This window comes from Lynx rufus, unplaced genomic scaffold, assembly GCF_022079265.1.
Source record: "Lynx rufus isolate CCGP_SWC_20201006 ecotype Redwood Valley unplaced genomic scaffold, mLynRuf1.p SCAF_8, whole genome shotgun sequence".
NCBI classification, from domain to species: domain Eukaryota; kingdom Metazoa; phylum Chordata; class Mammalia; order Carnivora; family Felidae; genus Lynx; species Lynx rufus.
In genome coordinates, this window is record NW_025814896.1 from 109001667 (window position 1) to 109022197 (window position 20531).

The window sequence follows — 20531 nt, forward strand, 5'->3', positions numbered from 1 at the left end:
CTCACGGACCGCGAGATCGTGACCTGGCTGAAGTCGGACGCTTAACCGACTGCACCACCCAGGCGCCCCCAGCCAGGGTATTTCAAATTCTATTATAAAAGTAATTTTCTCACCTGACATTGGTGGAGGAGTTAAGATGGCCGACTAGTAAGGAGACCCTGGGTTTGTCTTACTCCTTGAACTCAGCTAGATCAACATCAAACCATTTTCAACATGTGGGAAATCAATCTGAGGATTAGCAGAAAAATCTGCATAATTTGCAGGAGAGAATGTGGCTGGTGCATGATATGGAGAGGTGAATTGTGGGAGAAAAGAGCTGTGTTGCTGCGGAGGGGAGAGAGCCATTTTCACAGAGAAGAGAAAGAGGGGGGAAGAGAGAGCAGTGCATCGGGTTTGCGCAAGAAAGCACTCCCCCTGAAAGCAGCTAGAGAGAAAGTGAAAAATGCACACAGGGAACTGCACAAGAAAACTATTCCCCAAAGCCATTGATTGGGGAAAAAGGAGAGGGTTTCAGTACCACCAGTTTTTTATAAATAGAGCCCAGAGTCTGAAGTTTCAGAGCTCAGTGCCTGGCAGTTATCTGGTGAGGAAGCAGGGTGACTCCCTGGGAGTGGGCATCACAGGCTGAGGATACCCCAGGTCACACAGGGAGAAATGGTTCCTCTGTTTCGAGTGCATTTGGTAGAGGTGATGTGGCCTCTCCACAGATAAAAGTCCCAGGGGGTGCCATTAAACCACCACGTTCACCCATATAGGAACAAATACACTGGCTGAGGGCAACAAGCCCGGAGTTGGCTCTGTGTTGTGATTTACTATGTACTCTGAGCCACTGCCACTATGTGGTGGTGCGACCATTTCCTGGGGCAGGTGGGCCACAATGGGGTGAGACCCTCCCCCAGAAGATCACCTGCAGGCCCAAACCATGGGCATCTCTGATGTGTGGGGTTTTGAAACACAGCTGCACCTGAGATAAAACTCTGAAGGGAGGCACCACCTAGGAAATGGACAGCTTAGACACGGGTCGGGGGGAGGCGGAGAACTGACGGAAATGAGGGACACAGGAGGGGTGATTAATCACACATCTCTGAGAGTGCATACTTCCCACTCCAGAGACTAGAGAGTGGGTTGAAGCCATTTTCATCGCTAGCCCACCCACACTGATTGACCCCAGAGATCTAAACATCTCCGCCAAGTGGAGAATGGAGCCATTATACCAACCCTTGCCCTCCTGTGCCTTCCAGGCACATTTCCACTAGGGCCAGTCCACCTGAAAATCAGAGCAGCAGGCCCCTTCCCCAGAAGGCCAGCACAAATCACTTCCACAGGCTTAGTGTATTTAGAGTAGACTGCAAAGGTTCAGCTCAAGGGGAAACTGGATCTGGTTTCATTTGTTTTGTTTTGTTCTTTAATGTTTGTTTATTTTGAGAGAGAGAGAGTGTGCATGTGAGCAGGGAAGGGGCAGAGAGAGGGAGAGAATCTCAAGCAGGCTCTGCGCTGTCAGTGTGGACCCTGATATGGGGCTCGAACTCACAAACTGAGATCATAACCTGAGCCAAAGTTAAGAGTTGGGCACTTAACCAACTGAGCCACTTAGGCGCCCCTGGGTTTTTTTTTTTTTTTTTTTTTCATTTGTTTGTTCGTTGTTTTTGTTTGGCTGTGTTTTGTTTTTGTTGCTGTAGTTTTTCTTTTGTTTCTTGGACACACAACAATTTATTTTTATTTTATTACTTTATGATTTTTAATTTTTTTAAATTTTTCTTCTTTTTTTTCCTCTCTTCTTGTATCTTTTCTCTTTTTTTCTATCAAGCTTCTCTGAACAAGCAGATCAAAACAGACCTAGGACCTAGCTTCCTTTATTTGTTTTTTTTTTTAATTTTTAAAATTTTATTTCATTTTATTGTTGTTGTTGTTTGTTTCTTCCTCTAAAATGGCAAGATGGAGGAATTCACCTCAAAAGAAAGAACAGGAAGAAATGATGGCCAGGGATTTAATCAGTTCAAATATAAGTTAGATGTCTGAACTAGCATTTAAAAACAATGACTATAAGGATACTAGCTGAGCTTGAAAACATAGGAGACCCCAAAGAATCCCTTTCTGTGGTGTTAAAAGTACTAAAGCCTAGTCAGGCTGAAATTAAAAATGCTATAACTGAGGTGCAAACCCCAATGGAGGCCACAAAAATGACAATGGAGGACACAGAGAAGCAAATTAGTGATGTAGAAGATCAAGGTCAGCGATCATGAAGGCAGACTTAGGGAACTCAGAGATTTATTAAAACTCAGTAACATTCATTTCATAGGAGTCCCCAAAGGTGAAGAGAGAGAAGAAGGGACAGGTATATGTGAGCAAATTATAGCTGAAAACTTCCCTAATCTGGGAAAGGACATCAAAATCCAGGAAGCACAGAGAACTCCCATTAAATTCAATAAAAGCTGGCCATCGCCAAGACATATCATAGTCAAATTCACAAAATACACAGACAAGGGAAGAATCCTGAAAGCAGGAAGGGAAAAAATAGTCCTTAACCTGCAAGGAAAGGCTGATCAGGTTCATAGCAGATCTGTCCACAGAAACTTGGCAGGCCAGAAAGAAGTGGCAAGATAATTCAACACGCTGAATAGGAAAAATATGCACCCAAGAATACGCTATCCAGTAAAACTGTCGCTCAAAAAGGAGAAAGAAGGAGTTTCCCAGACAAATATTAAAAACTAAAGGAGTTTGTGACCACTAAACCAGCCCTACAGGAAACACAATGACACTAATCTCATATCTTTCAGTAATCACTATGAATGTAAATGGACTAAATGCTCCAATCAAAAGACATAGGGTATCAGAATGCACTAAAAAAAAAAAGGCAAGATTCTATACATTACCTACAAGAGACTCATTTTAGACCTAAAGACCCCTGCAAATTGAAAATGAGGGAATGGAGAACCATCTATCCTGCTAATGGATGTCAAAAGAAAGCCAGACTAGCCATACTTACATCAGACAAACTAGATTTTAAACCAAAGGCTGTAACAAGAGATGAGGAAGGGCATTATATCATAATTAAAGGGACTGTCCATCAAGAAGATCTAACAGTTGTAAATATTTATGCCCCCAACTTGAAAGCACCCACATATGTAAATCAATAACATAAACTCCTTGATAATAATACAGTAATAGTAGGGGACTTTAACACCCCACTTACAAGAATGGAGAGATCAAGAAAATCAGCAAGGAAGCAGTGCTTTGAATGACACACTGGACCAGATGGATGTAACAGATATATTGAGAACATTTCATCCAAAAGCAGAATACACATTCTTTTCAAGTTGCACATGGAACATTCTCCAGAATAGATCACATACAGGGTCACAGAGCAGCCCTCAAAAGTATAAAAGGATTGAGATCATACCATGCACATTTTCAGATCACAGTGCTACGAAATTTGAAGTCAACCACAAGAAAAAATTTGGAAAGCCCTCAAATACATGGAGGTTGAAGAACATCCCACTAAAGAATGAGTAGGTTAACCAGGAAACTAAAGAAGAAATTAAAAAAATACATGGAAGCAAATGAAAATGAAAACGCAACAGTCCAAAACCTTTGGGATGCGGCAAAGGCAGTCCTAAGGTGGCAGTGTATTGCAATTCAGGCCTATCTCAAGAAGCAAGAAAGTTTTCAGATATACAACCTAACCTTACATTTAAAGGAGCTAAAAAGGAACAGCAAATAAAGCCTAAAGCCAGCAGAAGAAGGGAAATAATAAAGATTAGAGCAGAAATAAAATGATATCGAAACAAACAAAACAGTAGAACAGATCAATGAAACTAAGAGCTGGTTCTTTCAAAGAAGTAACAAAATTGATAACCCCCTAGCCAGACTTAGAAAAAAAGAAAAGAAAAAGAACCCAAATAGATAAAATCACAAATGAAAGAAGAGAGATCACAAGCAACACCACTTAAATACAAACAATTATGAGAGGGATGCTTGGGTGGCTCAGTCGGTTAAGTGTCTGACTTCGGCTCAGGTCATGATCTTGCAGTCTGTGAGTTTGAGCCCTGTGTCGGATTCTGTGCTGACAGCTCAGAGCCTGGAGCCTGCTTCAGATTCTGTGTCACCCTCTGTCTCTGCTCCTCCCCCACTCACACTCTGTCTCTCAAAAATAAACATTAAAAAAATAAAAATAAACAATTATAAGAGAATACTATGAAAAATTATATGCCAAAAGCGGGCAATCTGGAAGAAATGGACAAATTTCTAGAAACTCACAAACTACCAAAACTGATACTGGAAGAAATAGAAAATTTGAACAGACCCATAACCAGCAAAGAAATTGAATCAGTAATCAAAAATCCCCCAACAAACAAGAGTCCTGGGCCAGATGGTTTCCCAGGGAATTCTACCAGACATTCAAAGAAGAGTTAATACCTATTCTTCTCAAACTGTTCCAAAAAATAGAAAGAAAACTTCCAAACTCATTTTATGAATGAAGCCAGCATTACCCTGATTCCAAAATCAGAGAAAGACCCCACCAAAATGGAGAATTATAGGCCTATATGCCTGATAAACATGTCTGTAAAAATTCTCAAATCAAAATCAACAGTACATTAAAAGAATTATTCACCATAATCAAGTGGGAATTATTCCTGGCTGCAGGGCCGGTTCAGTATTCACAAATCAATCAACATGATACACCACATTAATAAAAGAAAGAATAAGAACCATATGATCCCATGAGTAAATGCAGAAAAAGCATTTGACAAAATACAGCATCCAGTCTTGATTAAAAAAAAAACCAAAAACAAAAAACCCTCAACAAAGTCGGGATAGATGGAATATACCTCAATATCATAAAGGTCATATATGAAAGACCCACAGCTAATATCGTCCTCAGTGGGGAAAAACTGAGAGACTTTCCCCTACAGTCAGGAAAAAGACAAGGATGTCCACTCTCAACATTGCTCTTTAACACGGTTCTGAAAATCTTAGCCTCAGCAATCAGACAACAAAAAGAAATAAAAGGCATCCATATTGGCAAGAAAGAAGGCAAACTTTTACTATTTGCAGACAACATGATCCTCTATATCGAAAACCCAAAAGTCTCCACCAAAAAGTTGCTAGAACCCATACAGGAATTGTGCAAAGTCACGGGATATAAAATCAAAGTGCAGAAATCTGTTGCATTTCTATACACCAATAATAAAGCAGCAGAAAGAGAAATCAAGGAATCGATCCCATTTGCAATTGCAGCAAACCAAAAAGATCCCTAGGAATAAACCTAACTAAAGAGGTAAAAAGATCTATACTCTGAAAACTATAGAACACTTATGAAACAAATTGAAGAGGAGGACACAAAGAAATGGGAATGCATTCCATGTTCATGGATTGGAAGAACATTGTTAAAATGTCTTTACTACCCAAAGCAGTCTACACGTTTAATGCAATCCCTATCAAAATACCACCAGCATTTTTCACAGAGCTAGAACAAACAATCCTAAAATTTGTATGGAACCACGAAAGACCCTGAATAGCCAAAACAATCCTGAAAAAGAAAAAACTGGAGCCATCATGATTCCCAATTTCAAGCTATATTAACAAAGTTGTAGTCATCAAAACTGTATGGTACTGGCACAAAAATAGACACATAGATCAGTGGAACAGAGTAGGAAACCCAGAAATGGACCCACAACTATACGGTCCACTAATCTTCAGTGCATCAGGAAAGAATATCCAATGAAGAAAGACAGTTTCTTCAAGAAATAGTGTTGGGAAAATTGGACAGCAACATGCAGAAGACTGATACTGGGCCACTTTCTTACACCATACGCAAAAATAAATTCAAAATAGATGGAAGACCTATATGTGAGACAGGAAACCATCAAAATCCTACAGGAGAACACAAGCAGCAACCTCTTTGACCTCAGCTGTAGTAACTTCTTACTAGATACGTTGCTGAAGACAAGGGAAACAAAAGAAAATATGAACTATTGGGACTTAAAGTGCACAGTGAAGGAAACCATCAACAAAACTAAAAGAGAGCCTACATAATGGGAGAAGATATTTGCAAATGACCTTTCTGATAAAGGGTTAATATCCAAAATCCGTAAAGAACTTATCAAAGTCAATACCCAAAAAGCAATAACCCAGTTAAGAAATGGGCAGAAGACATGAATAGACACTTTTTTAAAGAAGGCATCCAGATAACAGACACATAGAAAGATGCTCAACATCTTTCCTCATTAGGGAAATGTAGATCAAATACCACCTCACACCTCTCAGGATGGCTGAATTTAAAAACACAAGAAATAACAGGTGTTGGCAAGGATATGGAGAACAGGGAACCCTCTTGCACTGTTGGTGGGAATGCAAACTGGTATAGCCACTCTGGAGAACAATATGAAGGTTCCTGAAAAAACTGAAACTAGAACTATCCTATGATCTAGCAATTGCATTTTTAGGTGTTTACCCAATGGATACAAAAATATAGATTCAAAGGGGTATATTTACCCCAATGTTTATAGCAGCATTATCAACAATAGCCAAAGTATGGAGAGAGCCCAAATGTCCATTGATTGATGAATGGATAAAGATGTGATATAGATATAGATACATATACAGATGTAGATTACATTGGAATATTATTCAGCCATCAAAAAGAACGAAATCTTGACATTTACAGTGATGTGGATGGAGCTAGAATGTATTATACTAAACGAAATAAGTGAGAGAAAGACAAATACCATATGATTTCACTCACATGTGAAATTTAAGAAACAAAACAGATGAACACATGGGTAGGTGGAGGGAAAGAGAAGAGAGGGAAACAAACCACAAGAGACTGTTAATGATAGAGAACAAACTGTGTGTAGATGGAAGGAGGTGGGTGAGAGATGGGCTAGATGGGTGATGGGTATTAAGAAGGGCACTGTTGAGTACTGGATGTTGTATGTAAGTGATGAATCACTGAATTCTACTCCTGAAACCAATATTGCACTATATGTTAACTAAAATTTAAATTTAAAAAAATGGAAGAGAGAAAAACCCTTTATTTCCCTTATTAAGTAAATTTTATTTTTTTGAAAAAAAAACTATTTTTTTCACTTCACTGACATACTTGAAATTTGGAATCAAATATCTTAGCACATAATATTTATACTATAAAACTACCAGGACTTGAGTGTAGTGGAATCTCCTTATGACTATATTTTAAGTTAAAATAGCATTTTACCTGAGTAGTTTAAAGCGTTGCAAGGTAGGAAAAGTATAAGTAGCCAATTTTTTTTTCATATCTGTGTAATAAGTCAATTTCAGGTTTTTTTTGTCTTTTATTGAGAGTTCTCTTACAGGATTCAGGTTGAACAACTTTGAAGTCGACAAAATACACAACCTAATACACTTATTGATAATTTATTAACAGTTTTAGTATATGAAATGAATTCTACCTTTTCTGATGATGAAAGTACCAAAGTATCCAGCTTCTTACAGAATTTATTTAATTGTTATGCCATTAAACAACTCCTAATTTTTTCATATAGTCCCCACAATGGAACAAAAATGTCAAGGGAGGCCCCTGGGTGGCTCAGTAGGTTAAGTGTTTTGACGCTTGGTTTTGACTCAGGTCATGATACCATGGTTTGTGGGTGCAGAGCCTGCTTGGGATTCTCTCTCTCTCTCCCTCTCTCTCTGCCCCTTGCCTGCTCTTGCTCTCTCTCTCAAAAGAAATAAACTTAAAAAAATGTACATATCAAGGAAAAGCCAAAACATTCCTTTTGTGATTTCCTTCTAAGAATATCAGTACTTAATGCTTTTTAGCAATTTAGAGTACTAAGCTGTTTTAGTCTGGATGCTTTGGTTACAGCAAAAATACAAGTTTATTTCTGTATTAAAAAATAAAAATTTGGGGGGCACCTGGGTGGCTCAGTCGGTTAAGCATCCGACTTCAGCTCAGATCATGATCCCGCAGTTCATGAGTTTGAGCCCCGCATCAGGCTGTGTGCTGACAGCTCAGAGCCTGGAGCCTGCCTCAGATTCTGTGTCTCTCTGTCCCTCCCCAGCTCATTCTGTGTCTCTCTCTGTCTCTCAAAAATAAATACACATTAAAAAAAATTTTTTTTTAAATAATAAAAATTTTGAATGGCCAACCTTTAAAAGGCATTATGCTGGTGACTCTGGGAATCTCCATAATGGTTTTGTAGCTATCACAAAAATTAAAACAAGAAGTTAAAACATTGAGACCTTACCTGTGACTCACTTATGGGGATCTTTTTTTTTTTTAATAGTAATAAACATTCAGTATTCAAATCAATAATACAGATACATATAAGATAAAAATGAAAATCTCTTCCTCCTCTTTTCCTTCCTTCATCTCACCAGCTTCGCTCCTCAGAATCTATATGGCCTAATATTTTGGATTTCAAAATCCTTAGTTCTCCATCTCAATAATCTTGTTTTCCATTTTTAAAAATAGAGATAGCGCTTAAGAAAATGAATAAACAAGACATTAAATGAAAACTCATTATATTAAGAGATCATGAAGAAAGTTGTATATTTTTTTTCTTCTTGCAGAGGCAGTGAATAGAATTATGCTGCCTCCTTACCTTTACCTGGTGGTGTTCCACATACCTCTGGGGAAGCTCTCAGTTCTTTGCTCATAATTCGAAAACTTACGCTCTGTGTGTGCGGCTCATCATTAAAAGCAAGGAGAAATTAGTTGAGAATTTTATGAAAGAGGAATACATCTAATTTTTTAAGTGTATTTTTAAAATACCTTTATATTCCAAATATAAATGTTCCCTTGTCAGAAATTTCAACATTTGGAACAAATCTTGCTGGTTAATTTCTCAATAAATATAACTCAAACTAGGCTTAGTTAGGATGGGTGCCTAGAATGCTGTCAGGATTCATATGATGTTATTTTCTATAGTATTTAATTGTTCAACAGTTGGTTTAAGCATACTACTGAAACTGTCCTTGCAGCTAATATATATGTTTTTCTTTATCTTTTCTTGTTCTTCTTCTGTGCTTCTGTTTCTCTTTCTTTTGGGTAGGAGTTTTCTTGGTGTAGAATTTATGTATTGTATAGGCCACCCATTTATTTTTTTTTTGAGTTTTTTAATTTTTTTAATTTATTTTTTCAATATATGAAGTTTATTGTCAAATTGGTTTCCATACAACACCCAGTGCTCATCCCAAAAGGTGCCCTCCTCAATACCCATCACCCACCCTCCCCTCCCTCCCACCCCCCATCAACCCTCAGTTTGTTCTCAGTTTTTAAGAGTCTCTTATGCTTTGGCTCTCTTCCACTCTAACCTCTTTTTTTTTTTCCCTTCCCCTCCGCCACGGGTTTCTGTTAAGTTTCTCAGGATCCACATAAGAGTGAAACCATATGGTATCTGTCTTTCTCTGTATGGCTTATTTCACTTAGCATCACACTTTCCAGTTCCATCCATGTTGCTACAAAGTATAGGCCACCCATTTAAATTATACATTTCACCGGTTTTTGATATATTCATAGAGTTGTGCAACCATCACTACAGTCAATTATCAATTATTTTCTTCACCTCAAAAAGAAATCCTGTACCCTTCAGCTGTCACCTCCTAGGCTCCCAGCCCCAGGCAACCATTAATCTACTTTCTGTCTCTATAGATTTGCCTATTCTGGACATTTCATATAATGCAGTCATATAATGTGTGTGTGTGTGTGTGAGAGAGAGAGAGAGAGAGAGAGAGAGAGAGAGAGACTGGGTGTGTTTCACTTAGAAAGGTGTTTATAAGTTTCATCCATGTTGTAGTATGTATCAGTACTTCATTCTTTTTTATGCCAGATAATAGTCTATTGTATGGATTTACTACATTTTATTTATCCATTCCTCAGTAGATAGTCATTTGGGTTGTTTCTACCTTTTGGCTGTTACAGTGTTATAATGTTGCTATGAACATTTGTTTCCAAGTTTTTGTGTGGACATAATGTTTCCGTTTCTTTTGGAGTGGAATTATTGGGGTATATGGTAACTCCAGACTATTTTCCTAAGTGGCTGTACCATTTTATATTCCCGTCAGCAGTGTGTGAGGTTTTGATTTCTCCTTGTCACCAACACTTTAGCCATCCTAGTGGGTGTGAAGTGATATCTCATTGTGGTTTTTGTTTGCATTTCCCTGATAAGTAATGGTGTTGAAATAGCATATTCAACATAGCATATTTTTACCTCTTCTTTGGGGAAATATCTATTCAGATTCTTTTCTCAGTTATTAATTGGGTTATTTGTACTTTTGTTGTTGAGTTGTGAGAGTTCTTTACATATTCTGAATACAGGTTCCTTATCAGATACGTGAATTGCAAAAATTTTCTCCCATTATGTGAATCACAGCATTCTTAAAAATATAATATTGTGATTGAAAAAGAATAGTTAAAGCTTACATAAACACTTAATTTTGCTTTAATACTTACTTATTTTGAGAGAGGGAGAGAGATTGAGCAGAGAAGGGAGAGAGAGAGAGAGAGAGAGAGAGAGAGAGAGAGAGAGAGAGAGAGAGAGAGAGGAGAGAGAGAGAGAGAGAGAGAGAGAGAGAGAGAGAGAGAGAGAGAGAGAGAGAGAGAGGAAATATCCCAAGCAGGCTCCAGAGCCCAACATGGGTCTCAATCCCATGAATTGTGAGATCATGACCTGAGCCGAAATCAAGAGTCACTTAACTGACAGAGCCACCCAGGTGCCCCAAACATTTAATTTTCAATAGGTGAAAATACTTAAACTCTTCTCATCATGGGTTAATCATGGACTTAACTTAAGCTCTTGTGCTTGGATCAATTGTTCTCAAACTTTATTAAGCATCTGAATCACCTGGAGGGGCTGTTAAAAATTTACTCCTTGGGGGCCCACTCCTAGCGTTTCCTTGATATTAAGAAAGTCTTGGGCGGGGCCCAAGATTTTACATTTCTAAGTGGTGCTGGTACTGTTGTTTTCAGGATTTCTACCTTAATGATCCACATTAACAATTATAAAGTATTAGAGTAATGCTGATAAACAGAGCAGTTTCTACCTGATTAAAAAAAAAGATAAAATTTAGATTTGTACCCCACATTTGCATATATAATTTGCATGTACTTTCATATATATAGGTTCTTGTAATATTTAGCCCTTGTTAGTGGCTCAATTGGTTTCTTTTAAGACTCCTACATACATAAAGTAAACTTTTCTTCATAGGGCTATCTCTCTTCAGATCCTCACAGATTTCCTTGATCTTAAGAAAATATTTAATAATCAAAGAATTTTGGAACTTAAAGGAACTTTATAGATCATCCAATTCAATGCCCCCCCATAGAGATTAATTAAATCACTTAATCCAAGGGGCCCCTGGGTGGCTCAGTTGGTTAAGCGTCCGACTTCAGCTCAGGTCGTGATTTCGTGATTTGTGGGTTTGAGCCCTGCGTGGGGCTCTGTGCTGACAGCTCAGAGCCTGGAGCCTGCTTCAGATTCTGTGTCTCCCTGTCTGCCCCTCCCTGCTGTCTTTCTCAAAATAAGTAAACATTAAAAAAAAATTATAAATCACTTAATCTAAGATCACATAGCTAATTAGTGGTAGGTATAGGTAGGTCTTAGTAAATTTATTTCTGAAATTGTTGTTAGAAGAGAAGTAAAAATTTATTTCAGCTAATATATTTTTAGTGTTTTTCAAATACAGATCTCCTTGGTAACACATTTCATTAGGTAATAAAAAGCTTAATACTTTTAAATGAGTTTTTATACTTGATACATATATTTTTATGTAAATGGTATTTTATTACTTCACTATATACCAAAACCAAGACCAGACAAACCCACATGAATTTAGCCTGACAAATAATTAGGTTTTAAAAGGTATATTTTATAGATATCTTTTTGTTTTTGTTTTCCCTTTTCCCCTCCAGCTTTACTGAGGTATAATTGTCAAAAACTGTATATATTTAGGGTGTAAGATGTTTTGGTATACATATGCACTGTGAAATGTTTACTACAATTAAGCTAATTAACATATCCATCACTTCACATAGTTGTCAGTTTTTTGTGTTGTGAGAACATTTAAGATCTACTCTGGTAGCAAATTTTAAGTATATAATACAGTATTATTGACTGTAGTCACCATGCTACTATCCATTAGATCTCCAGAGGGGCTCCTGGCTGACTCAGTCGGTAGAGCATGGGCCTCTTGATCTCGAGGTCATGAGTTCAAGTCCCATGTTGGGTGTAGGTTATTTAAGTAAATAAAACTTAAAAAAAAAAAAAAATAACCAGCCCAGCATTATATCTCCAGAACTTATTCATCCTGTATAAATGAAACTTTGTACCCTTTGACCAGTGTCTACCCTTGTAGACATCTTTTCTATTCTGTCCTTAAAGGTAACATAAGGAAGAAGATTGATGTTAAAGAGTGTGTGCTAGTGAGATGTGGGATAGATTTCCATAAATAAACTCATGTAAAATGGAGCGCATTGAGCAGATTGTTTCTAAGAAACATCTTACATTTATTAGAAAATTCAAAGGGAGTGGGTTGAAGAAAGGAAGTAACAGAAAAAGTGTAAAGCTGCCCGCCCTTCCCCTTCCCTTCCTCCCCCACCTTAAAAAAAAAAAAAAATCTCCCTAGCTGAGTCTGGGTACAGGGAAGGACAGTCTTGCTTTCACCTTTCTAGGTTATAGGCCAGTAGATAACTCGTTGAAATACTAAAATGTGTTTTTTTCATTTAGCCCTTCACTGTAATTGTTAAGCAACTTTTGGGAGGTTGCTTTTTTCATAAATTAGTTGATCTGCATTGTTTCTTTTAGAGGAGTTTGGGTAGCCAAGTAGGTAGCTCCACATAAACATCTAGCTTCTCAGGAACCAACTGTAAAATGCACAGAAAATTATATTAAACATTAAAAATGGATTGTGAAAACACTGCTGACTGACTTATGAAATTATTTCCCAGTTGCCCTTTGTCAGCTCATGCCTAGACTTCCCTACAGCCAGTAGCTTCTTCTAACCATTGTATAATGTTGCTAAAATAATTTTTCTGCTTCACTCTTAAAACTTTAACGACTCCCCTCTGTCTTCTTTGAATAGTGACACAGCCCTATCCTACGTGCAACTGGAATAATTTTTGTCTTGGAGGCAGATATTCCTGTTAAGACTTCAGGCTTGGTGTGTTTTCACCTTTTAAATTTTACCTAGAGTAGGGAACTTAGCAAAGTAAGAAATGTTCATCCGGCCCATAGTGAGGAATAGGGAGTTATTTTACTATCTGAATCACAAACTTTTGAATGTAAATCTGCAGAACTTTGGTACTTTAGAACCACAGACCGGTTGGCAGTTGGTTCTTCTTATGGCCTGGAAACTGCGGCTCATCTTAGCCCTTCCTCACTGAACCTCTCCTCTGAGCTGAGCCTCTTCTGCTTGCCTAGTCGTAGTGTGTCTTTCTTCAGGAAGCCTTTTTATGTTAACTCCACCCATCTACCAGTCCTCAAGCAGTTTCTTAAGAATTTGGAGACATTCTCGTGGGTCTGAGAGTTCTCTGTGAGATTTTAACAATTTTGTGGTTGTCTATAGAGATGCAGATAATACACATCTGGTTTCTACTAGGGGGTGAAGTTGAAACAGTAGCAGAAGCCTTTCTGAGACTTTAGTAAGCGGCAGAGTTAAGCAGCGGTTTAAAATAAAGATTTAAATCAGTGTAATTAAATCAGTGTAATTCTAGGTAGTACCTTAGGGGGTCTTCAAGGTAGCTAAGGGGGTGGGTGTACTGGAGGCAGAAAATACCACCCTCACTTTGACCAGAGTAGCTTCACTTTTATTCATGTTATATTTGGTATTATATACTGTGGTTCGGTGGAGATTTCTCTTGGGAGCTCCCTTCTCCCCGCTAAACGTTCTGAAGGTTCCTGGACTAACAGGTTTATGGTTTAGGGTTTTAGTGAGAGAATAGAGATGATGTTTGTAGCTGACTAAATTATTTGTAAATAGATTTTCTGTAGTGAATCTGACAAGGAGTCCTTCTAAATTGTTAGTGGTGTTTGGGGAATGCTACTCCAGGACACCTTAGGTTGGTAGATGGGTAGCTCTCAAGTTTTTGATCTCAGGGTCCCCTGTACACTCTTAAAAAATTATTGAGGCTCCCAAAGAGCACTGTTTATATGGGCTATACCCATGAATTTATATTTTTGAGAATAAAACAAAAAATTTTAACATATTTTTATATAAAAATAATAAACTGTTAAACAACACATTTTTATTAAAATAACTATATTTTCCAAGATAAAAAATTTAGTGAGTGGCATTGTGTTACATATTTACATTTTTCCAAATCTCTTTAATGTCTTGCTTAATAGAACAAGCCTGGGTTCTTTTTTTTTTTTTTTTTAATGTTTATTTATTTTTGAGACAGAGACAGAGCGTGAGCAGGGGAGGGGCAGAGAGAGAGGGAGACAGAATCCAAAGCAGGCTCCAGGCTCTGAGCTGTCAGCAGAGCCCGACGTGGGGCTCGAACTCACAAACCGTGAGATCATGACCTGAGCCGAAGCCGGACGCTTAACCGACTGAACCACCCAGGTGCCCAAGCCTGGTTTCTTATATCTGCTTCTGCAGTCAGTCAATTGTGATATGTCGTTTTAGTTGAGCTATATGAAGAAAATCTAGCTTCATACATATAAATAGTTGGAAAGGGAAAATATATTTAACAGCTTTTTTCAAATACTATGAGTATTTTTCTTTGACATCAGACCCCACAAGTGGTAGTTTCTTAACTGCAGTGTGGAATCTGAAACCACAGCAATGAACTTTTTGTTCCCTGAACTAAAAGTAACAGTGCGCCCTTCTCAAAAGGCTCAATAGACCTTACTTACCATTGGCTTTTCATCATTGCTGCTCCGTTGAGCTCGAAGTCAATCCTTAAGTGATCTGGCCTCCTGTCTTTCTTATCTCCAAACTCTGCTGACTGCTCTAGTCACACTGAACTTCTTGCCACTTGTTCCTCTAAGCAGTCTCCTGCGTCGTGCTTTTGTGCTTGCCGTTTCCTCTGACTTCTTGGCAAACTCACTATTGTGTCAAATTATCTTTTTATTTTTTAATGTTTATTTTAGAGACAGAGCACAAGCAGGGAGGGGCAGAGAGAGAGAGGGAGACACAGCATCTGAAACAGGCTCCAGGCTCTGAGCTGTCAGCACGGAGCCCGACGCGGGGCTCAAACCCACAAATTAAGAGATCATGACCTGAGCCGAAGTCGGGCCCTCAACCGACTGAGCCACCCAAGCGACCCTCAAATGATCTTAATTAAGTAAAAACCTACCAGTAGAACGTATCTGATTTTGAATGTGAAAATAGGAATCCCGGAGTGGAATTGCTTATACCTGATTGCCATTGGCATTTTGCAGACAAACATTTACCCTGTCCTGTGTTGGTGGAAATGAAAGTGGCACTGAGTCTGGGCGCCTGGTGGCTCTGTCGGTTATGCATCTGACTTCGATTCAGGTCATGATCTCATGGTTTGTGAGTTCCAGCCCCTCGTCGGGCTCTGTGCTGACAGCTCAGAGCCTGGAGCCTGCTTCAGATTCTGTGTCTCCCTCTCTCTCTGTGCCTCCCCAGCTCACGCTCTGTCTCTCAAAATTAAATAAATGTCAACATTAAAAAAAAAAAGGTGGTACTGAGTCATTTGGATTGCTAATACTTTGCTATAAAGTGCATAAATGTGCTTCTGCATTGCAAAAACACTAAAAATTGTCTTATGAGGACCTATCACATAGGTGATCAGTTATTTCAGGAAAATATAAAGTAGAAAATCATTATTTTATGTTAGGATTTTATTTAAATCTAGGTGATTGAAACAATTAAGCTACTAGTCAGTAACATTCAACATGTTTTTCCAAAAGAATTTCATTTATTGCTTGATGTATTTAGTATTCTTCACTTTAAAGGTATAATAAACTATGCCTTTTCAGGAAGTTACATTTTCAGGTGATATTTGATGTTTTAACTGAATTCACCAGATTATTGAGTGGCAGGCCAAGGATACAGGGGTTAAAAAGAAGCATCTCCTGGGGCTCCTGGGTGACTCAGTTGGTTAAGCGTCTGACTCTTGATTTCAGCTCAGGTCATGATCTCATGGTTCATGAGATTGAGCCTGGTGTCTGACTGTGCCCTGACAGCACAAGGCCTGCTTGGAATTTTCTCTCCTCTCTCTCCCCCTGCCTCTCCACCCCTCCCCCCACCTCTCAAAATAAACAAACTTAAAAAAAAAAAAAAAAAAGATGTATCTCCTACCCCAAAGGAGGTTACAGAATTATCATAGTGTTATATTGTATGATTAGGAGCCCCAATTAAACAAAGGCAAATTCTTACTAAGGTGTTAGGAAAAGGCCTGTCTCCAGTGTAGGGAGTTAAAGATGAACATTTGGAATTTTTTTTTTCTGTTACAGAAATATTTATATAGTTTTATGTACCCGAGATATCTGTCGTGACTTGATACTTTAAAAATTCAATTTTAGGAAATAATTATTGATATATCTTAATGATTAGAAATTTTAATTAATATTACACTTAAAGCCCTATAGGCCAAGTGTCAGGATGAGAAAGAAACTCATCCACCTTCCTTATCTAATTTATTTCCAGAGGTGAAAAAGACGAACCTTTCTGTTTGCCATTAGTTTAGTGTATCAGTTGGAGTTCTTGATTTCAAATAAAAGGTCTTGATCGTAAAAGAAATTTGTTGGAAGGTGCTGCTCAGAGGTTCATGAAGGGAGGAGAGCACCCTTGACAGAAAAACTGGCAGGAGCCCAGGGAGCTCTGTCTGGGGCCTCAGGGTTCATGCTGCAGACTTCTAAGTGGGAAAGGCCTGCTGGATCTCTGCTGCTGCGTGTGACCGACTTCCAGTCTCTTTCCTTCCTTGCATTACCTGCCTATGTTTTAGGGAAAAGTGTTTGTGTGCACCCCCTGGAACTGGAAGAGTTAGGGACCAGCCTGTTGGCTCCTCTGGTGGGAAGTGGTCACCAGAAATTACTCTTTTACCAACATTGTACAGAGGGGAAAGGTAATTCCTCAAAAGGAAGTCAGAGTCCTATTAGGAAGGCAACCAGGAAAGACACATATTCACCACCTTTTAGGGAAAGAGTAAAATACCTTGATAAACCCACAGAAGGAACCCAAAGGTTAGTTACAACTGGATTGTTGCCTTGATTGAAAGAAGAGAAGATTGCAGTTAAAATAACACTTTTTGTACAGTAGTACAAAAACACCTGGATTATTAGTAATTTCTGAAAGAAATTTTCTTAAGTCACCACTTAACTGATGTGCTATTACTGTCTTGTGATACAATGTATAGCAAAGGGACTTCAGTTACCACTTCACTGATCATGGAGTTACTTAAAATTTTATGGGCCCATTCATACACATAATAATCCCTTGAGTGAATTTATATAACATATTTGAGTTTATTATTTAATCTGTGTTGTGACATAATCTTGGTTGTAGTGGAGGTATTATCCTCAGATTATGGAGTAGGAAAACTAAGAAGTTAAATCTCTTGTCCAGTCATATAGCTACTAAAAGAATCAAGATTTAAAAAAAAATTTTTTTTTAATGTTTTATTATTTTTGAGAGAGAGAGCATGAGCAGGGAAGGGGCAGAGAGAAAGAGAGAGGGAGATACAGAACCTGAAGCAGGCTCCAGGCTCCAAGCTGTCAGCACAGAGCCTGACGTGGGGCTTGAATCCATAGACTGCGAGATCATGTCCTGAGCCCAAATCAGGCGCTTAACCAACTGAGCCACCCAGGCACCCCAGGAATCAAGATTTTAATTCAGGTCTTAATTATTCACATATATTGAGAATGGCCTGTATCAATCTTTATTATCTGTATAGTGGAGGAAATACTGCCTATCTTTGCAAGATTGTTTGAAGATTAAAGAAAAAGTGTAAGAAGTTTCCTGTTACTGTAAGAGTTAAACCTTTCGTTAAATGTTAGTTTTAAAGATGCATTTATTTTAAAAATTAAAGTATTTCTGCAGTAAGTGATTTTTTGAGATCTTTGTATATGCTTAGAGCCATTTCTTTTTTAAAGTTCCATTTTACCAAAGAAGTAATAGTGCTTCATAAGAGTTCTGAAGTTATAACAGAACTTTGATATTTAGAAGTAAATTGTCATATTCATTTTAAACTTTAATTGGAGAATTTGAGTGGTATGCAGTTTTTCTTGAATGCCTAGTTTGAAGAGACTATTTTTACAACTAATTAAGAGCTTCCAAGTGGGTTTAAATTTGTCTTTTAAAGAGATTTTATTTAAAAATTTCGTAAGTCTTTTCTTTTGAGGCATACTTTGAGTTTTTGGTAAAAATTCATTTCAAGTTTTAAATATATCACCTAGCTCTCTTGCCTCAAAAAGGTATAATTTTTCAGGAGATATTAAGGTATAAATACATGGACTTTGCTGTTTTTAAAAGTTCTGATATAAATAGAATGCGAATGCGTGTTGTGAAAACACAAGGAAGGGAATATTTAAGAAAATATATATAAACAGTAGTGAGGAAGAGGTCTGCTGGGCCACGCTGGAGAATTATGAAGTGTTGGGGATTTAATTTTTATCCAGGAAAATGTATAGTAGGGCAAGTGGTCCGGTTGCACCTGGTAGACTATGAAGAAGTAGGGCAAAGGTGTGCTTTAGATCACTGGTTCTCAACCCGTAGTGATTTTACTCCTACCTGCAGGGGACATTTGGCAATTTCTGGTGACATTTTTGGTGGTCACAACTGGCCAGCACAGGGTTGCTGATGACATGTAATTAATGACATCAAACCTGGTTAGAGGCTGCTAAGTACCTTAAAATACACAGGACAGCCCCCTACAAAAGAGAATTATTTGGCTCAAGAGATCAGTAGTGCTAAGGCTGAAAACTCCTGCTTTAGATCCAGAATGGCTGGTCCAGAATGGAGTAGGGCTGATAAAGTCATCTTAAACTAGACAGTTAGAAAAAAAAAGCAAAGAACAGATACTGTTTACATCAGCACCCCAAAATTGAAATACTTAGATATAAAGCTAACAATATATATATAAATCTGTATAAGGAAAACTACATAACTCTGATGAAAGGAATCAAAGAACTAAGTAAATGGAGACATATTTCATGTTCATGGATAGGAGCTCTCAATATTGTCAAGGTGTCAGTTCTTCTCAACTTGATCTATAGATTCAGTGCAATATCAATCAGAATTATCCCAGCAAGTTAGTTTGTGGATATTCACAAACTGATTTGAAAAGCAGGGGTACCAGTCAGTTAAGTGTCTGACTCTTGATTTCACCTCAGGTCATGATCTCACAGTTTGTGGGACTGAGCCTTGCATTGGGCTCTGCACTGACAGCACAGAGCCTGCTTGGGATTCTCTCTCCCTGCCTCTCTCTCAAAATTAATAAATGAAGTTTAAAGAAAATGGTCAAAATCTAGAACACTAAATGGTGGCAAGGATGTGGAGCAACAGGAAACTCCCATTCATTGCTAGCGGGAATGCAAAATGGTTTAGCCATTTTAAAAATTAGTTTGGTGATTTCTTACAAAACTGAATATACTCTTACCATATGATCCATCAATCACACTTCTTAGAATTTACCCAAAGTAATTGAAAACTTACATCCATGCACAAAACCCGCACATGGATTTTATAGCAGTTTTATTCGTAATTGGCAAAACTTAGAAGTAACCAAGACTTCTTTCAGTAGGTGAATGGATAAACTGTGGTATATCCAGACAATGGACTATTATTCAGTGCTAAAAAGAAATGGGCTAACAAGCTATGAAAAGCTATAGAGGACTTTAAATGCATGTTGTTAAGTGAATGAAGCTGATCTGAAAAGGCTACCTACGCTATAACTCCAAACTATATGACATTGTAGAAAAGGCAAAACTCTGGAGACAGCAAAAAGATCAGGGCTTGGGTGGGAGGGGAAAATGAAGAGAGTACAGAGAATTTTTAGGGCATTGAAACTACTTCCTGTGATACTATAATGGTGTATACCTGTCCTTATACATTTGTCAAAACCCATACAACACCAACAGTGAACTCTAATGTAAACTAAAGATGTTGGGTGATAATGCTGTGTCAGTGCAGATTCATCAGTTGTAGTAAATGTACCACTCTGGTGGGGATTTAGGCTCCGGGCTCTGAGCTGTCAGCACAGAGCCTGACGTGGGGCTTGAACTCACAAGCTGTGAGGTTGTGACCTGAGCTGAAGTCAAAGGGAGGCTATGCAGAGGGTATGTGGGAAATCTCTGTACCTTCTGCTCAATTTTGCCATGAACTTAAAACTGCCATAAGAAATAGTCTTTAAGAAAAAGATTAGGTGTGGGTGCCTGGGTGGCTCAGTTGGTTAAGAATCTGACTTCAGCTCAGGTCGTGATCTCTCAGTTCGTGAGTTAGAGTCCCATATTGTGTGAGCTGGAGCCCCGATTCAGGTGAATGTGAGCCTCGCTCGCACGCTCTCTCTCTCTCTCTCTCTCTCTCTCTCTCTTTCTCTCTCTCTCTCTCTCCCACCCCCTTGTGGGATTCTCTCTCTCCCC

General features: G+C 38.3%; 1 protein-coding gene and 1 long non-coding RNA gene across 7 annotated transcripts in view; one reads left to right on the forward strand and one right to left on the reverse strand.

Moving 5' to 3' along the window:
- The window catches only part of SOS1 (SOS Ras/Rac guanine nucleotide exchange factor 1), a 146213-nt gene that overhangs the window by 22225 nt on the left and 103457 nt on the right, over positions 1-20531 (forward strand). The window lies entirely within an intron of this gene.
- On the reverse strand, positions 11198-19626 carry LOC124504042 (uncharacterized). Its single transcript, XR_006960290.1, has 3 exons — positions 19544-19626; positions 18875-18876; positions 11198-11208 (listed from the first exon to the last, which is right to left on the reverse strand). It is a non-coding gene; the product is annotated as an uncharacterized LOC124504042 (long non-coding RNA).